General features: G+C 34.9%; 1 long non-coding RNA gene across 1 annotated transcript in view; it reads right to left on the bottom strand.

Annotated features, from left to right (window-relative positions):
• Positions 1-9,336, bottom strand: part of LOC101751140 — a 119,405-nt gene extending 110,069 nt beyond the window's left edge. The window contains exon 1 of the long non-coding RNA XR_006938731.1: positions 9,179-9,336. This is a non-coding gene — a long non-coding RNA (uncharacterized LOC101751140). The remainder of the gene's footprint in view (positions 1-9,178) is intronic.
• Between the last annotated feature and the right edge of the window lie 5,854 nt (positions 9,337-15,190).

The following is a 15,190-nucleotide window of genomic DNA, read 5'->3' as shown; positions in this document are numbered from 1 at the left end:
TTTCACTAGATTATGACTGCAGAATAAATTGAATGAATGTTCAAACTTGATGAAATCTTGACACTTTTACTCTTCATATGATGATAAACAAGTTACAGACTTTTTAATTATTTTTATATGTTTGCATACTTGACATGTAGCCTAAAAGTAATGTTGCATTAAAAAGTTGGCTTTTGTATGAATACAGATTTTTTACTTTACTGTACATCACCACCCTAGTCTGTAACCCAAACACTGCTTACTCATGTTCCCTTTGTAAGCTGTTACAAAGTCCCTTTCTTGCATCAGAGCAAGCATCCCAGACAGCTGATGCACAGTCAAACTGACAGAGTGGAAGAGAATATGCCCAGTAGTTTTTTTCATATAGACACTACTACAAGTCGTTTTTTAACCGATAATTTCCCTTCGGCCTCAACTTTTTGCAAAATTAATGATTTTATGTCTTAAAATATTAAAGTCTCCCACCAACCCCATGCATTTTAAATATCCATGCCATAATCTGTCATCAAGGAACGACAAAGGGTAAACTAAGAATATGACATTCCTAAATGATAGTTCCCCTCATATCATAAATTGGCTTACAAAGATTGCATTGTTCTAATTTTTTTCTCATAACTGGAAGGAAAAAATGTATTTACCATGCTTCAGAAAAGTGGGACAGATCTGTCCTTGTGTATGTGAAGACATCAAGGCCAAGAGGTTTTCTGATCTGATGAAGTTTGTTCTTACTTATGGAACATTGCATTAGTCTTATCTAGAAAATGTTCTGAGCTTAATTAGTTCTGGCATGGTGATGACATCAACAGACAACTTGGCTCTGTACAAGCTGTGTGAGACACTGCTTTGTAGTGTAAGCTCTCACAGAGTTCAGAACCTGCTCCATTGTATTACGTGGCAGAAAGACAAAACCACTGATAGTTGATGTGCTTTTTTAGTTTAATTAACTTAGCAGGAACTTTCAATATGAACTGATGATGGCATTATCACTGCCTCATCAAACGGTTGGCCCAATTGTAAAGACGAAGAAGCTATGAACCAAATACAGTGTGAATATACCAGCCTTGGACATTGCTGAATCTATTCTTTTAGCCAAACAGCAATCCTGAAGATGAGATGTGGACAGTGGCTGGAATTCTGCTGACCCAGAACCAAAGAAGTGAGAAACAGAAAAGGAGACACAGAACATGGCATTAGACTGAGGCATGCTATCACATCTCATTTTTACTATACAACAAGGACTATGTCCACTTGTCACAAGTGACAATCAAAAGGTGGTGAGATGCATTTCCTCCAGAAAACCTGTTCTCATTTTCATTTTTTTTTCTTCATGGTTTACTTGGTACAGATCTACACACATGGCTCATATCAAGCATGACTAGATATGCAAGTGTAAATCTGAAGATTTTATTTATTTATTTTGTCATGGAAGTAAAAATAGAGAGTGCTCCAATAAAATAATAGTGCTTCTTTTGGTTTTGTTATTAGGAGATCTTCCATTCTGGAATTTTAAAGCATTTAAATTTCCCACAAGAATAAGAAATGGGGAAAGTAGAAAATAGGAAAAATAAGAAAGGAATTATGGAACATCTAGCTTTTGTCAGTGGTTATGTCTTTCATTTCAAAATCATTGTTGTATGTCAAAGTGAATTTGTATATTTAACGTGCTTACTCATCCTTTTCCACACTTCAGAGCAGGATTTAATCACGTTCACAGTGACAGTAGCAGTGTAAGTTATTTATCACTATAGTATACTCACACACCACTGATATCTGAACTGCATAAATCTTATCTGGGTTCTTAGCTCTATTCAGAATAAGATCTGTGAGAAATCAGCACTACCTGCTTAGAATTTAGGACAATCATTTATGATTAGTTAACTTTTCTTTCTATGTTATTTTTTCTTTTTGTGTGCTACACTTGAAGGTGTTTCTTGCTTCTTAATATTTTTTTGTGAAGTTGTTTTCTATGCTATATTAATAATGCTACATCATAATTTGCCTTCCTGTTTTTTACTCAGAATTATCAATTTCTATATGCTTTATTGTATAATTTCTGCGTCTCTTTTGATTTCAAAACCTTTGAGCAATCTAAGAAGGAATATTACAGGCCACAGTATTCACTGACCCAGTATATTTTCACTGAAATGCTCAAGTTTAAAGCTGACCCCTTTAACCTGTTTTCTCTCAAGCTTAGTTTTCCCTTGAGCACTAGCTGACCTTTTGTAGTATAGAAGGATAAACCTTCTTGTGAAAAAGTGAAAAAGCTCTACCAAACACTCTTAAATGTTTGGGCTCTCTTGTCCTAGCTCATAACATACCACTTTATGGGCAGAACACGTGTGAAAGTCTATCAACAGGGTGAGTTATGTAATCTTGTGCAAATAATGAAAGGTTTTCCAGATACCCCAATAAAATGTGAGAAATTGTGATGACCTATTGCTAATATTGTATTTGGGATGGGCTAAACAGCATTAACAAAATGTATGTAAGTAAAATAATGGATATGGATTTATTGTTCTTAAAAAGATGGATTGGTGGAAGTGTGTAGATGTATTATAAAAAATAAAACAACTCCATACAACTAATATTTATCTTACACATAATGCATGCTCCCTTTTTTTTCACTGGACAGCAACCTGTACACAAACAAAGAAGTCCTGAAATGTTTATACACCTTATCCCTGAGATGTAAATACAAGTGTATTAAAAAAGAGTAAAAATAACTGGATATTAATGTACTACTAAATATACTAATCCTCAAAAGAATAAAAGAAATGCAAATTAAATTGAACTACAGTATTAAAAATTGTTAATTTTTTTCACAAAGTATGTATTGCAAGAAAAATAATTTTCATTTATCTCTAAGAGAAAAACTTATGTTCTGAAACAAAAGATTGTATGACACCAAGTTGGCAGGAAGTGCTGATATGCCTGGGGTTAGGAAGACCCTACAGAGGAGTCTGGACAGGATGGATAGTTGGGCTGAGGTCAATGGGATGAAGTTCAACAAGACCGAGTGCTGGGTCCTGGAGGATGACCACAACAACCCCAAGCAACACTAAGTCTTGGGGCAGTGTGTCTGGAAAACTGTGTTGAAGAAATGGACCTAGGGGTGCTGGTCAACACTTGGCTGAACATGAGACAGAAGTGTGCCCAGGTGGCCAAGAAGGCCAATGGCATCCTAGTTTGTATCAGAAATAGCATTGCTAGCAGGAATTGGGAAGTGATTGTTCCCCTTTACTCAGCTCTGGTGAGGCTGCACTTTGAGTATTGTGTTCTATTTTGGACCCCTCACTACAAGACAAAAATTGAGGCCCTGGAGTGTGTTCACAGAGAAGGGCAGTGAACCTGGTAAGGGATCTGGAGCACAAACCTTATGAGGAGCAGCTGAGGGAACTGGGATTATTTAGTCTGGAGAAAAGGATGCTCATGGGAGACCATATTGCTTTCTAAAACTATCTGAAGGCAGGTTGTGATGTGGTGGGAGTCAGCCTCTTCTCCCATTTAACTAGCAATAGGACTAGAGGGATTTGCAAATGGGAAATTCAGGTTGGATCTTAGGAAATACTTCTTCTCAGTGGTCAGGTACTAGAACTGGCTGCCCAAGGAGGTGGCGGAGGTGTTCAGGAGACATTTAGCTGTTGTACTGAGAGACATGATTTAGTGGGAAATACTGGTGGTAGCTGGATGGTTGGACCAGATGAGTTCTTTTCCAACCTTGGTGACTCTATGATTGTATTACTTTTCTTCCTTATGTAAACAAGTAAAAAATCAGCTATTATTGTTATACTGAAACTTAATAAAATACATCAGTATTTATGACAACTCCTGCTCACTGCATTCAAAATGAAATTCCATGGTGCTTTTAACTCCGCTTTAATTCAATATTGACATACGAGTAGCCCTTATATGCAGGTAAATAATGGCACTCAGAATTATTTTTTTTTAATTGTCTTTGGTCATATAATCCTTTTAACAGTCTTTTCCTTGGCAAATGACAGAACACATACATGATCTCACCTCTCTCAAGGTAAAGGACTCATAAGTGAAATCAAAACTCATCATCAGGCATCTATTAAAGAACAATAATAAATTCAATACAACTGCATCCATAAATTTGTCATCTTCAAAACTCCCTGTAGCTGAAACTGTTGAAATAATTGTTATGGAAATATTTTATGATATTCCAGTCTTGCAATTTGAAAATAGTTAAATACATAATAAAAGGATTTTTCTGCTTGACTAAAATGATAGCTGTAAAGTGGAAACAGTGCGTGAAATGCAATCAGACTGAAACTCCTGGAGGGTTAAGTCTGTACATACTATAACAGTATGAGCGGAAGCACTTATGAATATGTTATCTTATATTTCCAACATGAGGTACCTACAAAACCTGAGTGTCAGTCTGAGTTCTGTAATGAGTAATATTTTTTTGCTCTGAATTTCTTCTTTTCTGCCTACACCCAGTACTTGTGTCATTAATGCATCTTGCAGACATAGGTGGGTTGTAATAGACTGCTAGATCCTTGCACCCACACAGTTTCCATGGAAGGACTAGGCTCTGTGTTTTTGCTCAACCTTCAGGTACTATTTTAAGATTTCATATGATTTTCACCAGCTTTCCAAAACTCTGTCAAAGCAGATATTCTAAAATCATGCAGTAGTGTGTAAGTTTGACTGATAAAACGTCTTTTGTCTCTTTTCACAACAGTGAGAACAAGCCTCCATATCTGATGACCATAAAGACAGATCTACTCCTGTGTGCTGACTGTAATCAAAGATTTATGTTTTAACAGCAATAACTAGCATGAATTTGGAACCCTAAAACTGCAACATTTTAGATATATTATTTGAAAGCAGTTTCATAAACAGTTTCTAGAATAACAAAACTAAAGAATTTAGGCAATTAAGTGCCAAATCATGAAGACTTTAGGCCACTAGTATGCTTTCTCTCTATTCATATTTGAATAAAATGTTCGTTAAATGTCTTCTAATAGAAGATGAATTAATAAATATATATTTCTTTTATTGAATTCAAAGTATAAGGGAATAAATTGCTTGCTTCAAATAATTACTGTTTCTTTCTCATTTTGTCTATTGACTGGATAGGAGATGTTAGAAAGAGACAGAGAACCTCCTCATTTCTTCATTTTCATTTTGCTATTGATAAGAATTGAATAATAACATTAAATATATTCTCTACCTTGGCTTCTGTTGCAAGAGCATCTGAATATTGATAAAGTAGAATTTGAAGGTTTTGTTCAGGACAGTAGCAGTAAGTTGGATTTAGAGTTTTAATAATTCTCTGAGATATAATGATAAAGCTTTCCTTCTTGTTTTCTGACTATTATATATACTATACTATAACAATAATATACTATAACTATTCCAAGTTATTCAGCAAATCACCATGAATTTTCGTGTTACCTTTCAGAAGGCCACAAAACAAACAAACAAACAAACAAAAAAACATGTAAGAATCAATTTTGAGAAACTCAGCCTCTTTAATTGTCTTGTAGGTGGCTACCTTCCTCATGCTATCCCAAATAAACCATAACAGTTAAGGAATCACTAAAGCAGAGCAAGCAAACAGTCAACAGAATTGAAACAATCTCCTGCACTCAAACTGATTTCAGCCATGGAAATAACTGACAACAAGGTCATAAGATAATGCAAGGAGGCCTTGAGAGCTAAGAAGTCTCTGGGGAATAGCTCCCTGCATCTGCGGTTCCATCAAAAGAAATTAGTTTTCATTCTATAAGAATATTAGGGTAATATCAAAAAAATGTCAGAGTGGGAATTCATACACGAAAGAATTGACAAAAGTGTAAAATACATGAATAAATCCACAGAATATGGTAAAACAAGATAAAATCAGATAGCCAATAACATTTACTTATCTTAAAATCCAAATAACTAATAGACATTTGTAACCACAGTAAACATTAATGCAACAGTTATTATGAACTATACCACTTAGACTCATATAAAACACAAGTCAAAAGTGAAATGGTCAATGGAAAAAAATATATAATATGAATAAAATTACAATGCCAGTGATTATAAAGGGAATCAGCAAAGCAAGGGAAATGTATGAAGTGGACATACTAAAAACAACAAAGCATGTAAAGTGCACTGTATCACTTTCTCCTATCCTTTATCTAAGGATTTTAAGCGTGATAGTATGCTGTAGTGCTGGAATGTGTGAGAATGAAGTGGCCAAAGAGAACTGCAAATAAAAGCAGTGTGCCTCAGTGTTGCCACTGTGAAACTGCCACTGAGACTGAGATTCATAATCTGTGCCTAAGGCATCTTCATTAGAGAAGTTTAATTTCCTTTTTCTTATAAAATAGAGGAAGAGGTGTCGGTAGACCAGATATTCAGGAAATGCAAGGCCTACATGAAAAACACCCCAAACATCATGATCTCGTCCAGTCTGCAATAATTTCTCAGATTGTTGTGCTGAACAAAATTTGGTGCAAATCAGACTAACGGTAAAAAAGCATGAGGTGAGATTTAGTCTGTAAACCTGGTGCTATTAGCCCAAGATCCAGTTACCTATTCATAAGCTCTAATTACTTTTTTTGTTAAAGATTTATGGAATAAAATGCTGAATTAAATAGCTAATTCAGTACTTACAAATTAGATTCAGAACTGGTAATTACCTCACCATCTGAAAATGGGAAGGAAGAACACATAGCTGCCTTTAAAATAGATGCTGCAGTCACTTTGTAGATTAGCCTTCCAATTTTTGATTTACTGGGATTAACAGCTTTTATGAATGGGTTTACCTAAGCTTATGGAATTGAGAAGTTTTCCTTTTGGTGCCCTGTGCAGTAACAAGATGTGGCAGAGAAGGAAGGGATAAGAAGAAGTGAGGAAAGGTAGCTGAAATTCCCTGGAGATTTCCTGTGCTTTCCAAGTATGGGAGAGTATGGCTTTGAGGAGCAGGGCATTTTAAAAAAGTAATTACTGTATTATTATTAAGCAGAATGGGCATCAGAAAACAACAATCTATCAACATATTTTCTAAACCAAAATGTATGGCATGAATAGCACAGTTGAAGAAAGCATCTGCTAAACACTGTTTCAGGGACAGCAGATCTGTGGTGTGACCTAAAATCATACTAAGAACCAATTTATAAAATACATTGCATTTTTCATATTGTCACCTAATTAAATTTAAGAGACCTGGATTTGCAGCAGCCTGGTACAAAGCTCAGTTCAGGCCCAGTGTAAACAAAGCCAGTGAACAAAGTTACACAAGCATGCATGCAGAGAAATAATAGTTATACTGAAAAATGAAAAATTGTATACTTATTAAAAACCCATTACTTGTAAATTGAAATCTACTTCATATTGCAGTGGTACAAGCTGATTTCAAGGAAAACTATTATTTCTGTTTGAAATAGCATTTTACAGAAAGCTAAATAACTAGCATAAATGAACACAAATGAATATTTATATACACTTGAAATCATTTTTTAAATGAAAATTTTAAAATAAAATTTTACTAGAAATTTTGGCTTAGTCTCAGAATTCCATTTTTATCAGCTCCGATTTACATTTCTTTTTATTGTTCACCAGTTCATGCTATTGTTAAATTAATGAGAAACAGAATACTCTTTAAACAATGATTAATTGTGAATTTTGAAAGTCACAGTCACCTGAGAGGGTACAAACATCAAGAAACTTGCAAAAAATATAATTTCACCATGTTGTACCATGATGTGATGACATCTAGTGTTGCAATATTGAAATAATCTTGGTTTATCATAACCTGAAAAATCACAAATATAAAATTATAATTGCATCTCAGCAAAAGGAAAAAAAAATAAAGAGCCTGATTAAACTTGGAAATGCCTTCTGGTCCACTTGATTCAATTATCTGAATTTTTTCATAAAGAGGAAGGAGAATGCATGATGTTTTTGGAAGCATTAAGAGCAGTAACAGCAAAAGTAACAGCCAATGATTGTCAAGGCATAGAACATTTATAACAAATAATTTATTACTGAAGAGGTTATAAAAATATAAGCATAATTTCCTAAATAAATTATTATCCATCTAAACACAGACAAAAGCCACCGAAATAAAAAGGAAATATTCCAATTGTTTGACTGGACTTTGTGTCATACTTAAAATGTACCCATTCTGAAAATACAGAAAATTAATGATTTCTTATGTGTAAATAAGCTTTCCTGTAATCAACAACACTTCCTCTAATTTCAGTTACATATATTTACAGAATTCCAGAGCTGAATATTCAAAATGCTGTGTATTTTGATGGAAGTTTGGTCAATATAATATAACTAGAATAGTGATATAGACATCTGTAGATTTTTAAGATAATGACTTTTAAAAATTGATCTCTAGTGTGTCAGTCAGAAATGTAGTTTTATAAAATCCACTAATTTTGTGTCAAGGAAGTTCTGGAACTTGCTCTAAATTATGCACATTGCTCTCTATTTTGTTGACTTACATTAATTCTTCCGAATTGAAACTAGATCATGAAAAAGTTTTTAATTATAAGGTTACATTTGAAACAAATTCATGTTTTGTCAAAGCCTAAGATGTATCAATTTCTTGACAGGATAAAGGGTACTACTTGTCATTACCTACAAGTGTACTAGATCTTTAGTATGTATACTGAGTTATCCTGTGGTTCTGTATGTCACCTTACATAACCTTCTGATTCCATCTCTGCCATACTTGTTGTCATAACTACAGATCCCTTCAAACAGTGTTCAAAGACCAGACTAATTGTTTTACAAAACATTAAATTTATTCAAAAGTTTTGAAGTAGAAAAAAAAATACAATTCCCTTACAATAAAATTAGATTTTATGCTTGAGCCTGTCAAATTCACTAAGACATTCCTTGATCCTCAGACTGGTAATCAATAGACTGAGTCATCTCACACCCCTTGAGTAATTTATACTGTCGAGCAAGGTAGCTAGATGAACATAAAAGCTTTACAATAAGATATATGATGCTCAGCATACCAAGAGCAGAAAGTCTATGCCTGCCAGCAAGAACACCACTGGGAAGGATATTCTGGATTCCTTCTTCAGATTGAAGTGCTGCCCAAGGTGACTTGGTTGCTCTTTGGGACTGGAGTGAATACAATTGCATTCAGGTACTTGAAGAAAAATAAAGAGAAGGCACCTCATTTACTTACCAGACTAGTGGTTAGACAGTGAGTGACTGTGGTTTATTAATCCTTCTTTTCTGAACAGGAAAGTCTTGTCAGAAGTGGATGAAATTAACCTCTGTATTGGATATTTTGTTCCGTCTTCCTGCTAAAGGCTGGACATATTTGGTGGCCTAGTGAAGAACACAGACCGCAGACTCTGGCATCTGCAAATAAGCACACTCTGCTAGAAGGATGAGTCCTGGATTCCAGTTCTTCCTCTCAATGTGGTTTTAGCCAAAGACTTTTTAATTAACAGCCCCCAAAGCAGAGTTCATAGAATTATGACCTTGATCCAGCCGAGAATTTTCCACCTTAAAGATATTGCTGAGATTCACGAGATTTCTATTTTGTCTGCATAGCAAAACAATTGGCAAAATGATCTTGGACTGATTTGGATTTCTTTGTAATCATGACATTTCTCCCACAAAGGAAATCTTTATAGCCAGAAGTTTGTAAAAATGATTGCAATGAAGACAAAGTCAGACTCCAAGTTTTGAGATAGCAGAAGAGTTTTCTGTGTCAGAACGTATAAACTTATCTTTGTGGGCTTTTTTTCTTCCATATTTACTTTCCTTTCTCATCCTGGAATAAGCACTTGCTGCATAAATCATGTAAGCAGACAGACCTTACTCAAGAAATTGGCCCAGAAATTGCCTTTGAGTTGACATAACTGATGTGGCTGTAACAAAGTCCAGAGCTTCCTTTCTGGAAGTATCTTCAACAAAATCACTAAAATTGTCACTGACAGAAAAAATGATAACTTACGTTCAATCTTAAGGGAAGATTTTTATGACTAGGAAAGCTAGTTCCCCACATACATAAAACTCAAATTTGCTAAGATGCTACACAAATCAGCTCCTGAAATTTCCTGTACCAATATTTTGGAAACAAAAGTAAAATACTGACACACTTATTTAGTTATATCATAGAGTGTATTAAGCTTATATTTGTATGATGGCAGTAGCTTGTGTTATAGTGTGATTATGATTACTATCTTACAAAATAAAGTTAAGTAAGCCTTTTGTACATTGTAATCTGTTACATTCATTTATTTTATTGTAACACTTCACTCAAAAGCTGATATAAAATTTGCATTATTCTTCCTTACCTGGATAATTCAATAGCATTTGATAGGACTTGCTTGTGTACTTGCAACCAGTCATGACAGTGTTATTAATTCTACTGCTGGAGTTGTCTTTTGGACAACTGTCTGTAAAACATGGATTCATTTTGTTTTGTTATTTAATTATTATCTTAGTGTGTTTATTGCTTGAAAAGCTGCTCCTGACAGTTGAGGCCACACAGTTTGGCAATTACTTGGCAAACTCATTTGGCCAAAATGATTAATATTTTATTTTCCAGTACCTGCCACCTGCCAGAAATTATTTGCTGTACATGTGGTAAAATTTAACTTACTGACTGGTTTAAACCCAGTTCATTTCTGCTCTGATTTTTGTCTTGATAATAGTGTACAGAAGATGTAAGTTAAACCCTTCATGTGGTTAACCAACTTGATAGTTCAGACACTTTACGTGCTACAAGTTATTTTCTCATTCTGTTATTTCTATTATTTTTATGCTTTTTATGGCAAGCATATCTCTCAGTGTTGGAAAACAGGAATGTAGAAAAACCAGTCACCCATGATGAACTTCAGTGTGTTTGAACCGGCTCAAATATCAACAGATTTTTTTCATTTAATGTTGGGTAAATGTGCATAATTTTGGAAGTGTCTGCTTTACTACTTCTGTGACATTAACATTTAGGTGAAGACGGAAAACAACAGTAGTTTTTACAACATAGTTTTACTTTCTGCTACTTGTTTCTACCACCACAGGAGGCTTTTCAAAATAAGAAGAAAAATAAAATAAAATAAAATAAAATAAAATAAAATAAAATAAAATAAAATAAAATAAAATAAAATAAAAAGGATGAAGCAGGGATGTGGTTAGCCCTCCAGTATGCTCCAAATAGGTCACTGGTTCATTCTGAGCATCTGGAATAGCAGGTACTGAAATGTGAAGCTCTAATATCTGAGAATTTGAAACTAAAAGTGAGAAAAGCTTTTCACAACTAGTGTTTGGAATACTCAAGCTTACACTACAAGCTAGTTCAAATTATGTCAGGTTTTCCTAGTTGGAAATACACTGCTGACATCAAACAGCTGAAAGTTGCAGGAATCCTAATAGGCCTGCATTAGGGAAACACTCAGCTTTCTTCTTCACATGTGGTAGGTTGACCCCGGCAAGCAACTAAGCCCCCACCAGTCATTCCTCCACAATGGGATGTGGGGAGAAGAATTGGAAGAGCAAAAGTGAGAAAAAATTGTGGGTTGTGATGAAGACTCTTCAACACATGAAATAAATAAATAAATAAATAAATAAATAAATAAATAGAAGAACAAGTGATGCAAAAGCAAAACCTCCCAGCAATGAACTGATGCTCAGCCAGTTTCTGAGCAACAAACACTTTGGAAGGATTAGACAGAGTGCAGATCTGGCACCAGAGTCTTAAATAAAAAATATTAAGGGTTCTGTGGAGTTGTTGGTAGGAGCTTCTGTGGTGACGACAAGCAGATTTTATTTTATTATAAGAGAGAAAAGTGAGAAAGGGGAGGAATACACCGAACTATGTGACGTCTCAGCAGGAAGTATTTTACTGCAGCTTTCAGAATGAATATGACCGGTAATACTAATCAAAGGAGAAGAAGTTATGCAGAATGGTTTGTATCTGAAAGAGTTGGATTCTTTTGTTGAAAATTTAGACAGCAAATATCTTAGACATATTTTTCTGATAGTCACTGTAATATTTAGACAAATCTAGGCAAAAAGACCTCCAGAAGGATCTTAGTTGCAAAGGAGAGGATTAGAAAAAAAATAGCAGTGTAAATATCAAAGGAAGGTGTGGGGAGAGAGATGATGAAAATATTTTAGCTATCTTCTTGGGTAGGTCTTAGCCTAGAGAGAAGCAGATAGGTCTAGAGTACACATGTGGGAATCATCTCTATTAAGATGAAGTTACAGAGAAATGAGTCACAGGGGAGGATGAGCAGAGAAGCAAGATGAACAGGTCAAAGAAGATGAGGGAGAAATATTGGTTCTAAGATCTGGCTAACAGCCAGTAGAGGCTGTAATAAGAGCAGTTGTGTTTTGTGTAAAAGATAAAAGCAGTTTCTGGAGGAATTAAGTGTACACCTGACAGAGAGACTGTCAGCAGATATAAACAACATGTTGACTTGACTTGGAGAGACAAACAATAAAAGAAGAAAGACAAACAGCTGAAGTATTAGCAGATGAAGAGATCTAGAAGTGAGTTTCAAGTACAAAAGTATTTCACAGTAAACAGTTCATCAGATAAACATTTATTTGTAGTTTTCTCAAGTTTCAGCTGATTTAAGTCTTGGGATAGTTTGATGAATTCTTCAGACTGCATCGATCATGACCAGAACTCATTTGCTTCTTTCAATACTTGTTTATGTTTCTCAGTTCTTTCAGATCTAGGCAGAACATTTTTTAGTGAATCTGTTCAAGAGGAAGATTTGGGTATGCCCACTGAACATATTAGTGTAATCAGAACATAATTTTTTAATTCTTTCCCTATGTCCCATAACTTCAATAAAACCTCCTTAAATGTGGAAACTTTAATTTCATAGCTAGAAAACTGTTAGCCAGGAGTTGATTTTTGCTTTCATGACGAAACTTAAACTTTGTGGAAAATAGTTATTACTAAAAACTGAATAAACAATGTCCATCTTTTTCATGAGAAATTGAGAAAAAAATAATCAAATTGTTTAGTACATGTAAGAAATGCTTAAACATAAATACTTTTTCTTTCTCCTCTTCCATTATTTTTATTTTCAAAGTTGTGAGAGATCAAGCTGTGAGAACAACCTTGTGTGTGAATTTCTTTACCTATAGTGCCAATATGTTTGCCTCTGAATGCTGGAGTGAAGTAGAATAACTTTGCATTACATCATCAACTGCAATTTCCCACAAAAGTTAATGAAGCTAGATGAAATTTGAACACCAGTTGTCAGTGATTGTGTTATACCACTGTCCTAGCAAACAAACAAATAAATAAATAAATAAAATTAAAAAAAAATCAAAGAATAATAATGCCAATCAAGAAAGAGTAACCTCAAAATCCTTCACATAAAGAATGAGAATTCATGTTGAACCAATTAGCCTGCTTCTTACTTTTTGTTCCAGAGAAAATGAATGGCAAACAACAATTACATTTGTCAGCACATCCTCAGCTCCATCTTTTTCAGTAACTTTGTTAGACATTGGGACATAGTGAGACTGAACAAAACACAGCCCTGCAGGAAGTTTACATCTGTCTACCCTAGGCAAAATACTTTCCACAAACAAGTTTACCTTTCTTTCCTCAGTCATCGTAAGCATATGGTACTAACCTTCCATTAGCATGAAGCTTTCTGAATATAGTAAATCACAGTAACTTGAGGCCCTGACAGCTCATTTGCATTAATTATATGAGAAAGTTGGTAGTGGAGGGAAGAATTAAATCTGTGTTTCCTAGGCCTCATTCAGCAAGTAAATTATAGAAGCCTTCCTCTGCAGTAGCAGATTTCAATTACAATTTATTTTTACATCTTTCTAATAAATTGCATGCTAGAACCATTTTTCAGAATTGAAACATACAATTACTGGGGGAGATTTTAAAATGATAGCAGAAACGATAGAGAAATTAAGAGGTACTCTACAAACTTGCAATAAAAAAAATTGTGACTGGAATTCATTTAATTAAATGATACACTTAATCAGGATGTTTGCCAGAAAGCTGATTAAAATCTAATGATCCTAAGCATCAGTAACTGCTGCTATTGCAACATTACACTCTTATGTGGGATTTTTTTTTTTATTGATTTAGAAGCAATCCAATGTTACCACATGTTTACTTTCATATAGATCTCTGCTTCTTAACCAAAGTGTTATTTTCCTGCAGTTGCAACACATATGTAAAATACTTCATTAATGTATGCCTCACTTATAGAGTGATTTGGATGCTACACCAGACACTCTTTGATGAAGTGTATGAAGGTGCTAGTCAAATTGCAGACCGAATTGCAGAGCTGTTCCTCCCAGTCCTGTCGGGCTGATTGGCTTATAAAAGATCTCCCCGACCTGGGGTCATATGTAGTGTAACAGCTGTTAACATAACAAAAAGGAGTTGTATAGTAGCCAACTCAGATTTGTCAAAAACATATTTTCTCAAATTAATCTAACTTCTCTCCATGAGAATGTAAGGGGACAGAGGCAGGAAAGGAGAAGCAGCAGTGTCATACATCTTCACTTTAATAGGGTTTTTGATATTCTCTCAGGTATCTTTCTGATAGTCAAGTCAGAGATCTCTGATCTGGATGAAATGGCTGTTGTGGAAAACCTTTCTGGATATGCGAACCTGAAGAGCATCTGGGAATGACTGACTACCAGAATGGACAGATGTAACAGATGGAGTTTCACTTGGTCCTCAGTCCAGGCCTGTTCAACGTATTTAGTAATAGTTGAAATAACAAGGTCTAAGTCTATCAGATTTACACAATGTGAAGCTGAGAGTGCATTGGAAAACATTAAATATCATAAAATTTACAACAGAATTCTGGAGAGCATTATGGATCATTTCAGTTAACTACTACAGTCTTTGTGTATTTACATAAATCACACTGGTCTCCAGAATGGCCTGTCTCCACTCGATGTTCCCTGCCAGATGAAAGTAGGATCAGAACAGGAATGATCTGTACTCATGTCCATAGTGGACAGAATAAGGAATAGCCATCTTCAACTGTATATATAAATGAATAAAGACAAGTCTCTCAGATAAGAGACACTTAAGGCCAGTAACAGAATGCCCGGAGGTTGCATCTTTACCATTGGTTAGAGATAACTAAATCCCATGGGACTGAGGCTCAAGAAGATCCTTCCTGTCCTGTCCTGGATCCACAGATGTGAAGCTGAAGTTCAGGTTCCTGAACTAGGGCTG

Source organism: Gallus gallus, chromosome 3 (genome assembly GCF_016699485.2).
Source record: "Gallus gallus isolate bGalGal1 chromosome 3, bGalGal1.mat.broiler.GRCg7b, whole genome shotgun sequence".
In the NCBI taxonomy this organism is placed as follows: Eukaryota; Metazoa; Chordata; class Aves; order Galliformes; family Phasianidae; genus Gallus; species Gallus gallus.
The sequence above is the reverse complement of the archived record's forward strand: the minus strand, read 5'-3'. Positions and strand labels throughout refer to the sequence as shown.